The sequence below is a fragment of the Triticum urartu genome, chromosome 4 (assembly GCF_003073215.2).
Source record: "Triticum urartu cultivar G1812 chromosome 4, Tu2.1, whole genome shotgun sequence".
In the NCBI taxonomy this organism is placed as follows: domain Eukaryota; kingdom Viridiplantae; phylum Streptophyta; class Magnoliopsida; order Poales; family Poaceae; genus Triticum; species Triticum urartu.
Genome location: NC_053025.1, coordinates 392,599,211 through 392,613,395, shown reverse-complemented (window position 1 = coordinate 392,613,395; position 14,185 = coordinate 392,599,211).

The following is a 14,185-nucleotide window of genomic DNA, read 5'->3' as shown; positions in this document are numbered from 1 at the left end:
CATCAACTACAAGGAGTAATCAACACTACTAGCAACCCACAGGTACCAATCTGAGGCTCTGGGACAAAGATTGGATACAAGAGATGAACTAGGGTTTGAGATGAGATGGTGCTGGTGAAGATGTTGATGGAGATTGACCCCCTCCTGATGAGAGGATCGTTGGTGATGACGATGGTGATGATTTCCCACTACCGGAGGGACGTTTCCCCGGCAGAACAGCTCCGCCGGAGCCCTAGATTGGTTCCGCCAAGGTTCCGCCTCGTGGCGGCGGAGTTTCATCTCGTGAGCTAGCTTCTGATTTTTTCCTTGACAAAAGACTACATATAGCCAAAGATGGGCATCAAAGGGCCACCAGGGGGCCCACGAGGCAGGGGGGCGCGCCCCCCACCCCCGTGGACGGTGGGTGGCCACCCTCTGGTACTTCTTTCGCCCAATATTTTTTATATATTATGAAATGTGCTCCCGTGAAGTTTTAGGACTTTTGGAGTTGTGCAGAATAGGTCTCTAATATTTTCTCCTTTTCCAGCCCAGAATTCCAACTGTCGGCATTCCCGTCTTCATGTAAACCATGTAAAGAGAATATGCATAAGTATTGTGACATAATGTGTAATAATAGCCCATAATGCAATAAATATTGATATGAAAGCATGATGCAAAATGGACGTATCAAACACCCACTAGCCACCTGTGTGCGAAGCATGGCGGTAGAACTGGTACGGGGGTTTCGGTAACCCCCCGGTACTCCGGAATATGTCCGAACCTATACGAAACCTTTCCAGTATCCGAACATAACCTTCCAATATATCAATCTTTATGTCTCGACCATTTAGGGACTCCTCATCATGTCCGTGATCTCATCCGGGACTTCGAACAAACTTCGGTTCATCAAAACATGAAACTCATAATACAAATCATCATCGAACGTTAAGCATGCGGTCCCTACGGGTTCGAGAACTATGTAGAAATGACCGAGACACATCTCCGATCAATAACCAATAGCGGAACCTGTATGCTCATATTGGTTCCTACATATTCTACGAAGATCTTTATCGGTCAAACTGCATAACAACATACGTTGTTCCCTTTGTCATCGGTATGTTACTTGCCTGAGATTCGATCGTCGGTATCATCATACCTAGTTCAATCTCGTTACCTGCAAGTCTCTTTAGTCGTTCCGTAATGCATCATCCTGCAACTAACTCATTAGTCACTGTGCTTGCAAGGCTTATACTGATGAACATTACCGAGAGGGCCTAGAAATACCTCTCCGAAACATAGAGTGACAAATCCTAATCTCGATCTATGCCAACTCAACAAACACCATCGGAGACACCTGTAGAGCATCTTTATAATCAGCCAGTTATGTTGTGACATTTGATTGCACACAAGGTGTTCCTCCGGTATTCGGGAGTTACATAATCTCATAGTCATATGAACATGTATAAGTCACGAAGAAAGCAATAGCAATAAACTAAACGATCATAGTGCTAAGCTAACGGATGGGTCTTGTCCATCACATCATTCTCTAATGATGTGATCCCGTTCATCAAATGACAACACATGTCCATGGCTAGGAAACTTAACCATCTTTGATTAACGAGCTAGTTAAGTAGAGGCAAACTAGGGACACTCTGTTTGTCCATGTATTCACACATGTACTAAGTTTCCGGTTAATACAATTCTAGCATGGATAATAAACATTTATCATATGATATAAGGAAATATAAATAACAACTTTATTATTGCCTCTAGGGCATATTTCCTTCAAGTCTCCCCAACACTCAACCCTCTATAAGTGGAAAGCAACTTGGGGAAGGCTAGAGATCAAGATTCTTTTGGTTGGATTGGAATATCTTGATCTCAACACATGAGTAGGTGGCTATCTCTCAGAAAATGAATGGTAGAAGTGTAGGCACATTCTGATGGCTCTCCCCACGAATGGAGGATGAGTGGAGGGGTATATATAGCCTGCACACAAAATCTAACCGTTACACACAATTTACCAAACTCGGTGGGACCGAATAGTTAAACTTGGTCAACCCGTTTAGTTGAAAATGTGAACGTTAGGATTTTCGGTGGGACCAACATGTCAACTCGATGGGACCGATTTCGTTAGGGTTAGGGCATAATGTAATCTCGGTGAGACCGATCACATAAACTCGGTGAGACCGATTTCTGTAATAGGCAAACAGAGAGTTGGTCAGGCAAACTCGGTGGACCCATCGCTCATTTCGGTGAGACCAAAACGTTACGAAAAGGAAACAGAGAGTTTGTATTGCAAACTCGGTGGGACCGATCGCTCATCTCGGTTAGACCGAAACATTAGGGAAACAGAGAGTTTGCAATCCCATCTCGGTGAGACCGAACTGATTAGGGTTTCTCACTATGGCTATGTCAAATGAACTCGGTGGTGCCGGATAGATCAAATCGGTGGGGACGAGTTTGACTTTTGGTTTGAGACATATGTGGATATGAGAAAGTGGTTGAGGGCTTTTGGAGCATATCACTAAGAATTTTGAGCAAGCAAGCCATTAAGCAACACCTCATCACCTTTTAATAGTATTGGCTTTTCCTATGGACTCAATGTGATCTTGGATCACTAAAATGAAAATGCAGAGTCTGGAGTTTTTGCCAATATGTGTCCTTAGCATTTTGAGGGGTCCACATTCCTAGTCCATGCCATGCCAATCGTTGAACTTTCTGAAATGATCATATTGAAAGAGCATTAGTTCAATGAGCTATATGTTGTTAGGAATTACCAAAAGCACCCAGGGATAGTTGCACTTTCAATCTCCCCCTTTTTGGTAATTGATGACAACATATAGATCAAAGCTTCGACAAATGATAATAAGATTGAAATACATCGTCACTTTGAGAAGTATGTGATAAGCAAGAGCTCCCCCTAAATTTTTGCGTTATTTAAAAATTTGCTTTTGAATGCAAATGCACAATCGATTAGAATCATGGGTTACTCTTCCATGTCACATACATCTTGGTGGAGCGCTCAAAATGATAGAAAGTAAAATATGCACTCATCACCAAGACAAAGTGAATGATCATATATGAGAGATAAGTAATAACATCATTCAAGCATAAGCATTAAGGTATGATATGATCAAACACATGATCAAACAAGTACCTCACACACACAAAAAGTATCATCCAAGAAAGCACGCAAATAAGTATCAACTGAGAAGCAAAAGAGATAGCAAAAAGAAGCAAGCTCTCTCTCGAAGCCTATGATCTATACACTTTCTCCCCCTTTGGAAACAAGTTACCAAAAAGCTCAAAAATGCATAGTACTATGTGTCTCTCTAGGCTTGATCTTTGGGAGGTGGCGTTGAGAGGACTCCAAGGACGAATGCATTGGTTGAAGTTGTTGGAGCTGGTGGAGTGGCAACTGGAGGTGCTACTAATGCTGTGGCTGCAGGTGCTGATGTAGTAGCTCTTGTGTCAGCCACAGGCACAGTTGCAGATCTCTGTCCCCTAGGCACTCTCTGAAAGGCATCTGTGGTAGCTTTCCCGTTCCTCTCCTCAGCTTCTTCTTGGAGCTGCTCAACTGCTGTCTGCATCTCTGTCACCTTCAAGTCAAGATCATAGAACTTTGTTTCAATGGTCCTCTCTAGGCTTTCTTGGTTCTGAGTCAGGGTGGCTAATCCCTTCTCAATCCTCAAGGTGGCTTGAATAAGATATCCAAGTTGATCTTGCTTTGACTTGAGAAATACTTGAGAATCCTCTTCAGCACTTGGCATTTTGGCTGCCTTCTCAGCTTCAGCTTTCTCCCTCTTCTCTTGAGCCTCTATAGAAGTAGGATCTTCAGCATTCATGACAACTGTGTTGTCCTCAAAATCAGGCCTCAAGGGAAGATGTTTCTTGTCCAATAAGTATGTGCCTGTGCCCATCTTGGAGTTGATGAGCATCTAGATGTGTGGAGCATACCCACATGATCTCTTCTTATCTGCAGCTATCCTCTTGATTGTCTCAACAATCAAACTCATCACTTTAAACTTTTAGGGCAGATCAAACAACTGCAGCAAGTTTATGGAATGGCTTCTGATCATACTATGATCGCCTGAATTGGGCAACAAGGTATGCCTCAAGATAGTGCTGATGGTGGTCAGACCAGACAACAAATAGTATACAGAGCCCATCTTGTGAGTTTCTAAGGCTTTGTCAGGAATCTCCTTATATTTGTTAGCCATGGAGTTGTGATCTTTCTTCTTCTTGGCATAGACATCTATGTCATCCTCATGCTCTGCAGGGGCATTTATTATCTTGGTCCATTCAACAACTGTCAATTGGTACGTGGTACCTTCAGAAATACAGATAATCCTTCCATCCGGATAGAAATGAGCCGTGGAGTAGAATTGCATAATGAGCTCATCATTCCACTTTGTGAGTTTCTGACCCACAAAAGTGTTTACTCCACATAGTCTGAAGCTCTCATGCACTCCTCGGAAGTGGTCTTCATTGTTATCAATGTGCTTCCAGTCTACCCACTTCATATTACAGACAATTGGCTTCTTATCTAGCAAAATAGTCTCATAGAAGTCTTGCTGCTCCTTGGTGTGAAACTTGTAATCCACAGCAGTCCTCCTCACAGCATATGGATCTGATTGTCTCCATAGTCTGGCCTGCATCCTTTCTGATTTTCATATTTTCTTCCACTGGATGATTGTCATCATGGTCAGGGATCTTGGGCCTGAGCTTCCTAAGCACTTGGGCTTCAGCATCTTCCTCTTCTTCAATCTCAAGCACTAGGGCCTTGTTCTTCTCAGCAGCTAGTATATTCCTTGTGCTCCTCTTTGGTGTAGTCTTGGGAGCTGGAGCAGAAGCTTTGGGGCTGTCTTGGGCTTAGAAGGGACAGCCCTAGACTTGATGGCATCCCCCATCAGCTTTTGAGTTTTGGGTGCTGGTGCAGCATCCTCTTCCTCTTCATCCTCACCTGGGTCTTCCATCATAGAGGATCTCCCAATGACTTTGTCCATGGTCTTCTTGACCCTTTCCTTCCTTTTCTTGCCTTCACCAGCCTCTTTTGGTTCAAGAGTGAACTCACTTGTTTCCTCTATTGAGGCTCTGGCTTTAGACATGGACTCTCTTTGCAGGAGCCTTCTTGTTCAATCTAGGCTTTGTAGATGCAGTTGTGCCAAATTCTTTCTTGACAACCCTTTTCTTGGAGGTGACCTCCTCCTCAGCAGCTACATAGTCTTCATCTTCAGAATCAGAATTCCTCTTCCTCCTCTGGCTAGTAGCAGCCTTAGGTAGGTTGCTAGGAGTACTTATGCTGCCTTCATCACAACTATCAGAGGGACTAGTGCCCTCACTCAGATTCACCTGCTCTTCTGACCTGTTCTGGCTATCACTCTGATCAGACATTCTGGCACTGCAAGCTGACAACTGACCCTGTGAATAGTTATAGATGAGATAGAGTGGATGAGCATCACAAAGTGCAGATATTTTGCAAAACAGATGAGTCAAAAACTTAGTTTTAGTTTTCCACAAAAGCATTTCGGAGCTACCGATTTGTTAAACTTGGTGACACCGAAGCAACTTTTGGAGTCTAAACTAGTGACATCGGTCAGACCGAGAGATAGTTCGGTGACTCCGAGATTGCTAGGGTTTCATTGAGAGTTGAACTCGGTCACACCAATTTGCAAGTTTCACTCAGACCAAAAAGTGCAAGTGCAATGGCCTAAGCCAAATCAGTGAGACCGATTTCCACAACTTGGTCGGTCCGAGATGAGTTCGGCAGAAACCTAACCCTAAATTTTTGAATCAAATTTAATCTAAAGGAGGTTTTTGCTGGATAGGATGATCTCATATGTGGTAAGAAACACGACATTTTCTTTGTGCTAAGAATCGGAGGAAAGAATTGCACGAAGATTCGAACTCATACCCTAGCTTGGTGATGAGCTCGCTACGACGACAATGATGGTGTAGAATTCCGTTGACGGTGACAGAGAACAGCGGCGGGAGGTCGCTGGCGACGAGAGGACGATCCGGAGACCCGACGGGGCAGTGCAGGATATGCGCGGGCGAATAGGTTTCGGAGAAATTTCCAAAATTTGACCCGTCGGTATATATATCCTAACCCCGTCAGTCTGACCGAGTGGAACAACTCAGTGGCACCGAGATGCAGAATCTTAAGCGGTTACTGCAAGTCGGTGTGACCGAATGGTTCTAATTGGTTGCACCGAGATTGAAAACCTGGATCAACTCAGTGAACTCGGTGTGACCAAAGTGGATGAACCAGTCAGACCGAAATGCACAGAGAGGTTTTGGAAGTTTAAGTCTATGACGAATCGTTGACTCCAAGTGCTCCTCACACAAAGGGTTCGAATCTGACTTGATCAAACTTTGTGATGTAGCATGAATAGAGTTTGAGACGATAAAAGCATAGATAGTTAGAGGAAGTTCTTAGGCATACTTGTCCATCCATTTGGCAAAAGAAAAATACCCAAACAATCAAAGCAACAAATGGATGTCCTCGAATGAGTAAAATATGCAACCAACATGCTTACACAATAAAATGGCAAATGAAATATGTGACAAAGCATGCACAAACACTCTAGCATCTAGCAAACAACTGGCGATGACTAGGTCATCTATATATGAGTATATTGACTTAGGAGTCAAATGAGAACATTTGATCATAGGTCATACTCATCGCTTAAGCACAAGTGGGTTTACCACTTTTACATAAAGCATTGTTGTTTTCACACCATTAGAGTTGTTTTAGCTCAATATTTAGAGTAAAGCTCCCCCTAGATGTGATGTCCCCCCTAAGGGGGATGAACTAACCTTGGGTTTTGTCAATGATGACTTCATATAAATGTTGAAGATGTGGATGCTCAATGTTGATGTAGATCATATGGACCAATCCATTGGAGTGAGTTGCACTTTCAATGCCCACACGAGTTAGTCCCACAAGGAACAAACAAGGATATCCATAGACATAGAGTGAAGTTCACACAAGATGATGTCCGTGAAAGCGTTAGGTTACCTTGTCCCTTGTCTTACCAACAAGATGGTTTGTGACTCCTTGAACTAGTGCAAGATGTGGAAGTTGTTTGCACTTGTTCTCGCCAAAATGATATGAGTGAAGTATGTTGGCGGAGTCACCCTCAAGAACTCTATAATTCTTATTCTTTGAGATCCACATAAACTTGATGGGAATCCTTGGAGTTGTAGTCGTACTTGATGAGGAAGAACTTGATGTAGTCTTGGGAACCCACTTGACCAAGGCCTTGGGAGCTTCTTCAAATGCATCAATCTCCTCTTGAAGCTTGTCCTTGCCTTTTTGCTTGTGGTCTTTTGGTGGAAGATCATCTTGAGCTTGTGTCCCCTTGAAAGAAGTAGGATCATACTTCTCTTGTGGAGGAAAAAACTTCGTCTTGGGGTATTGATCTTCTTCCCATTCAACTCCATTTGCATTGAACTTTCGTTCAAAACCAACACCTTGATTCTTCCGGTGCCTTCCTTGCTTGCGTACAATTTCCTCAAATTGCTTACTTCTGGCAAGGCTCTTGTGAACACCTTTCTCTATAATTCCCTTCAATAAGCTATTTTCTTGCTCAAGTGTAACTTGGCTAAGAGAATCATTAGTGGAAACAAGAGAACTACTAGAAGCAACAATATTGGATTTAACATGAATACTGTTAGTACTAGAAGGAGGATCTTTCTTGCTCTTGTTGCTAGATTTTACTTGTTGCATGTAAGTAGACAAGAGTAAACGCTTGGCAATGTAAGAAGAACTTTTCTTACGAAGATCATCATTGATTGCCTTTGATAACCCATGCTCTTGCTCAAGGTTGAGCTTTTCAAAGCGTAGCTTCTCATGAGTCTTTAAAAGCTCTCGATGAACTTCCAATGTAGTTTCATGAGCTAACTTAAAGAGTGTTTAGTTCTTTAGTTAGATGCTCAATCTCCTTCTTATCATCGTCATTCGTTTTATCTTGATTAGCATGATTAATAGCAAGTTCATCATAGTTTTCATCACTAGTGTTGTCAACAATAAATCATCAACACCTAGCAAATCATCTTCATCACTATTGAAATCAACATACTCGGGGTGTGATACCTTTGGTCCTTTAGCCATGAAGCATCTTCCAATTCCTTCATTTGGTGAGTCAAATATGTCATAGGAGTTGGTCGACACAAGTGCTAGACCGGCAACACCTTCATCTTGAGTATATTTGGAGTCAGATTGATAACTTCTCTTGGAGTGATGGTCGGAGTCGGAGACGGATACCCATTCACCAACATGAGCTTGATATCTTCATTTTGTGTAGCTCCTTTATGACTTGTCCTTCCTTTTCGAATCCTTGCTTCTGCGAGAGATTCTTCGTTCATAATGATCATCTCCACTCCTTCTCTCTCTTGGAGGTGATTCTTCTCTTCTACTTCTCCTTTTAGGTGAGTCTTCTCTTCTTTTGTAGGGAGCCATACACTCATTGGAGTAGTGTCCAGGTCTTCCACAATTGTAGCAATTACGCTCACGACTAGAAGATCTTTTGTCATTGTAGGACCTTGACTTGGAACATCTTTCATTTCTTCTAATTTTGTAGAACTTGTTGAAATTCTTCACCATTAGGCTCAATTCTTCATTGAAGTATGGTTTCTCACTTGACGATATAGGAGCATCACATGAGGCTTTGTAAGCACCACTAGACTTGTTATGAAGCTCTTCTTTATCCTTGAGTGACATCTCATGAGCAACAATGCTTCCATTGACTTCTGTTGGCTTGAGATCTTTGTAGTTGGGCATCATTTGAATCAATGTGCACACGATATCATATTTTCCATCCAAGGCTCTTAGGATCTTCTTGATGATGAATCTTTCGATCATCTCTTAACTTCCTAAGCCGACAATCTCATTTGTGATGAAAGCAAGCCTAGAGTACATTTCAGCGACACCTTCACCATCCTTCATTTTGAACTTGTCAAGCTGACCTTGAAGCACATCCAATTTGGATTCCTTGATGAAGTTGGTACCGTCGTGCATATCAATCAAAGTATCCCAAATTTCCTTTGCATTCTCAAGACGGCTGATTTTGTTGAATTCTTCGGGGCACAGTCTGTTGAAGAGGATATCGCGAGCTTGAGCATTGTATTGTAGCATCTTCAACTCTTCCGCGGTAGCTTCATGATTTAGTTCTCTCCCATCGAAGAATTCACCTTGCAAGCCAATACACACAATAGCCCAAACGGCGGAGTTATGTCCAAGAATATGCATTTTCATCTTATGCTTCCAACTAGCAAAATTAGTACCATCAAAGTAAGGACCTCTACGGTGGTAATTTCCCTCGCTAGATGCCATACTCTCCTAGGTTGTGAAACCAAGGCTATGATCACCAAAGCTATGGAAATCAAGGAAAATGGTGACCAAAGCTCCGATACCACTTGTAGGATCGAAAGTATGTCTAGAGGGGGGGTGATTAGATTAATTGACTTAATAAAAATCTAGCCTTTTCCCAATTTTAAGTCTTGTCAGATTTTAGCAACTTAGCACAAGTCAAGCAATCAACCTACACATGCAAATCTAAGAGTATAGCAGCGGAATGTAAATCATTCGCATATGAAGGGAGCAAACACAATGTAGACATTGAGATTTTTGGCGTGGTTCCGATAGGAGGTGCTATCGTACATCCACGTTGATGGAGACTTCAACCTGTCGGAGTCCTGGGAACGGGGGTACCCAGACTTGCCTACCCGCGGCCCATGACATGGCTTCATCGGTGGCCCGACATGGCCCAATTTTAGTAGCAATGACCCAAGACCCTCGCGAGGGGCCAAGCCTCGGGAGGCGGACGACACCAAGACCTCTTTGGGGGGGGGCTCACCAGGCTGGCTCCCGAGGAGCGGAGATACCAAGGCAAGGTAGACCTCACGAGGTTCACGTGACGTGAGCCATGACGACCAAGGCTAGGCGGGCGCCAGTGGGCGCAGTGTACCAGTTTCCTCTTTGGTGCCAAGGAGGCAAGTGCAGGCGCGGAGTTCCGAGGAATCTGGCAGAGGTTTCCATATTGGTGCAACAAGGCCAAGACCGCCAGGACGACGGACGAAGGTCATCGCGGAGCCCACTACAGCATCACCACCAGAGCCTTTGCAGGAGAAGACTACTTTTGTCAGGATAACTTGTACTAGTTGTCTCCCTTTGAATTTGGCCGTTGTGGGATCCCTTCCCGCCTACATTTGGGAAGAGGACCAAGGCCACTATAAATAGTACTTAGCCACCACCATAGAAGGGATCGGATCCATTGAGACCATCCTCACACCCACTAGCTCGTCGAGCTCAAGAACACCTCACCTCCTGAGGTTGTTCATCCACTTTACTAGTTCATCCTCAACCCCTTGAGGCAATCCACCACAAAGTTGGAGGAAATCCACCTCAAAATCGCATCACGAAAAAGACAGCAATACCGACACCGAAGAAAATAACACTTTGGAGAATGCCGAAGATCCCAAAGCCCCTGTTGAGCCAACATCCAAATAGGATGATTGGGAGGATGGGCAAGTTAACCCTGATGATCCTGTCGGGAACGAGGACTCGGAGGATAGTAACCACCTACTGATCTCCGAAGAGGATGTGAGCCTCGGTGATGAAGACTTCATCGTGCCGGAGGAAACCCTCGAACAAGAGCGCTTTAAGTGCCGGCTAATCGCCACCGCGAGAAGCCTAAAAAAGAAGCAGCAGCAACTTCAAGCCGAAAAGGATACGCTCAATGACAGATGGACTAAAGTCCTGGCAGCCGAGGAATATGGCCTCGAATGCCCAACCAAGAGCTACCCGAAGTGCAAGCTGCTACCACAATTTATAACGCCATATGAGCCGCCGGAGTTAATCTATCGCCATCGATGGTGGCCTTGGTCGTAACCGTCGCCACGGCGAATCCTGGAGAGCGACAACGCGGTGCTAGAGTGGATCTCCCCCCCCCCCCCGTTTCGCTTCCGCGTCACGGCAGGCGCCATGGTCGATGGCGCCGTCGAAAAATGAAGATGGCGATGAAGATGACATGATGCGCGCGCTTTCAGGTTCACACAAGCGAGCCCCCTACCTGGCGCGCCAAAGATGTCGCGGGATATCCGCGTCCACCTATGGGATCGGGCGGCCCCTTGCTGGTTCGGCGGGGGACGTCGCATTGCACAAAGAGCAGACTAGCGCGTGTCAGCACAGCAGAGAGCACACAAGCAATTTACCTAGGTTCAGGCCGCCACGAGGTGTAAGACCCCACTCCTGCTTTGGTCGATTGATGGTGGAAATGAACATGGTGGTGCGTGGTACACTTTCCCGGGTAGACCTTCCTCGGGGCTACGGTGACCACAAGTGTATGGTGGCTTGGGTTTGTCAAGTTTCCAACCTTCTAACCCCCTCCTGCGATTGCCATGGGCCTCCTTTTATAGATTAAGGGGTCACCACCATGGAAAAACAGTCATTACCCACTGATATGATACCAAACAGTGCTATCATACCTAACCCCGTGGGCTGGCAGGATGCATTAAATGCACCACTCAGTGTCACATCACTAGCTGCCCGGCAAGGCCTGCCAGGCTTATCTTGCTAGCTCCGCATCTGTTCTCTTGACACGTCGCTGGACGGGTGTCACCTGTGGGTTTCTTCTGTAGGAGATGGCTGCCATGTGGCAAATGCTGCCACTTAATCACCTTGCGGCTTGACACCGCACTTATTGACGACGTGGGTCATACTTGCGCGGTTGGCAGGGTGGTTCAGGCCCCACAAGCCCCGGCAGGTGCTGCCAGGAAGTCTTGGTTGCTTGCTTGCTTTTGGTGGTGGCCTGGCCCCTTGCTGGGCTCGCCTGCCCGGGGAGGGAGGCCCTTCTCTTGCCGATATCCTATTCCTTTGGCTCGATCTCGATATTTCTTAGCTGCATGTTGGTTCTTCAAGTCTCTTGGTTCTTCAATCTCCGTCTTGCCCTCGTCTTGTCCGTGCATGAGTCAGGGGAAAATGCCTGCCCCTATATATTTTCCCCGATAGTTTTTATGCATAATAACACTTTATGGAGTAAATCTAATGCCTTTTCTCTCATAATATGCAAGGTTTACACAAAGAGGATGAATGCCGGCAGCTGGAATTCTGGACCTGAAAAAGCTATGTCAGAGATACCTATTCTGCACATCTCCAAATGAGCTGAAATTTTAAGGAGAATTATTTTGGAACATACACTACAGGAATCAGGCACTTTGCCGTCTGCCATGGCTAGCAACAAAGGCATGACTAGCGGACGACAAAGGCCTTTGCCGTCAGCTAGCAGACGGCAACAAGTCCAGCTGAATAGGCTACGGTAAAGGGCACTTTGCCATCTACCAGCGGACGGCAAAGACCGCCAGTAGATGACAAAGGACCTGGACGGCACACGTGGCAGCTTAGGTCTATTAAGGGGTTAACGACGTGCTTTGCCGTCTGCTGGCAGATGGCAAAGACCTTTGCATTTTTGCGGTCTACTAGCAGATGACAAAGTGCCCAAATATGCCAGCCCAGATGCCCCCCAGGTAGCTGCCATGTGGCATGCTTTGCCATATGCTGGCAGACGACAAAGATGCAAAGGACTTTGCCGTCTGCCAGCACATGACGAAGCAACCATATAGGCCAGCCCAGTGCACACTAGGTTGCACAAGTAGCTGCCACATGGCAGCTTTGTCGTCTGCTGGCTGATGGCAAAGCTCTTTGGTGTCTGCCAGTAGATGACAAAGAGCCTGTACACCCCCTGTTTTTTCTGTTTTTCTTAAATTCATTCGATTTCATGGATACACACACACACATTTGAAAATGCTCTCAACAAGCATAACAACACATATACATACCAAATCATGTCCCTGCCATATGGATATGATCATCCAACACATATACATACCAGATGAAAAGTTCATATGCAATATATATAGCTAGCCAACATATCCAACAACAAGAATACAATGATTTCATCCTTACATACATATATAGGTAGCAAGTTTCACATTTTTCATCCTACAAAATCAAAACAAAAAGGAAGCACAAGGAGAAGAGTAGACTCCATCAACGCAAGCTTCCTCATCGAAAGCAAATCTGCAAATTGGGAAAGAAGAAAATTAGAAGAAGAAGAAGATTAGAAGAAGAAGACTAGCTAGAAGAAGAAGATGAAGAAGAAGAAGATTTTTTCTTATCTTTCTTTTTCTCCTCTCTTCTTCTTTATCTTCTTCTTCTTCTTCTTCTTCTTCTAACTAACTGTGACGCCCCGAGACCGTCGCGCCAGGTGTCGTCCAGCTATTCGATGTTGTTGCCTTGTCATTCGCTTGCGTGTTGCATCTTAACATGTCATCATGTGCATTGCATCATCATGTTTTCAAAACTTGCATCCGTCCGGGTTCCCCCAGTTCCGTCCGTTGTCCGTTCTGAGCCCAGACACACTTGCACGCGCCCACGGCACGTCCGAAATATTATTTTATAAGTGGCCGGAAAATGTTCTCGGAATGGGATGAGAGTTGACGTGTGGTCTTATTATAGTGGAGATAGACCGCCTGTCAAGTTTCATCGCATTCGGAGTTCGTTTGATAGCCCAACCGTTAAACTATAGCGGCATTATAGCCGGGCACACGTCGGACGTTTTCGGTCTCCGAAAACCTTGCCGGGCTGCATTTCCGTCTCTCTCTTCTCTGCCATAGACCTCTCCTACACAACCTAGTCCTAGCCTTAGCTCTCTCGTCAGCCCGCGGCCCTCCTCGCGCGCGCGTCCGAGAGCTGTCTCGGACCCGAACCGGGCAGTCGTCACCGTTGGGTCCGGAACATCCCCAAACATCTACAAAATATCACCGTTTCCTTATTTGGGCTACCTAAGCTATTTTTTCCCGTCCGTCTGATTATGATCGGAGGGACCTTATACCCCCTAAACCTATCCGGCTTGCTATATATAGTGGCAACCCTAGACTAATCCCTAGATTTTAGCCCGTATGTCCCATCCATCCCATCATGCGCCGCCACACACTCAAATCTCTCGGGATCCATTCCCCAACCCAAGCAGCCTCCGACCCCCTCCTGGTTTTCAATGCAGCCGCACCTGATCCCCTCTCCTCCCTCCATGGAGTCGTCAGATCTGACGAGCCCTGCCGCCGATGACTCCCACAGGAACCCTCTCCTTCCTTCCTTGCTTCTTCTTGCTTCCCAATTTTTCTCTCCCTCCTCTCAACATCT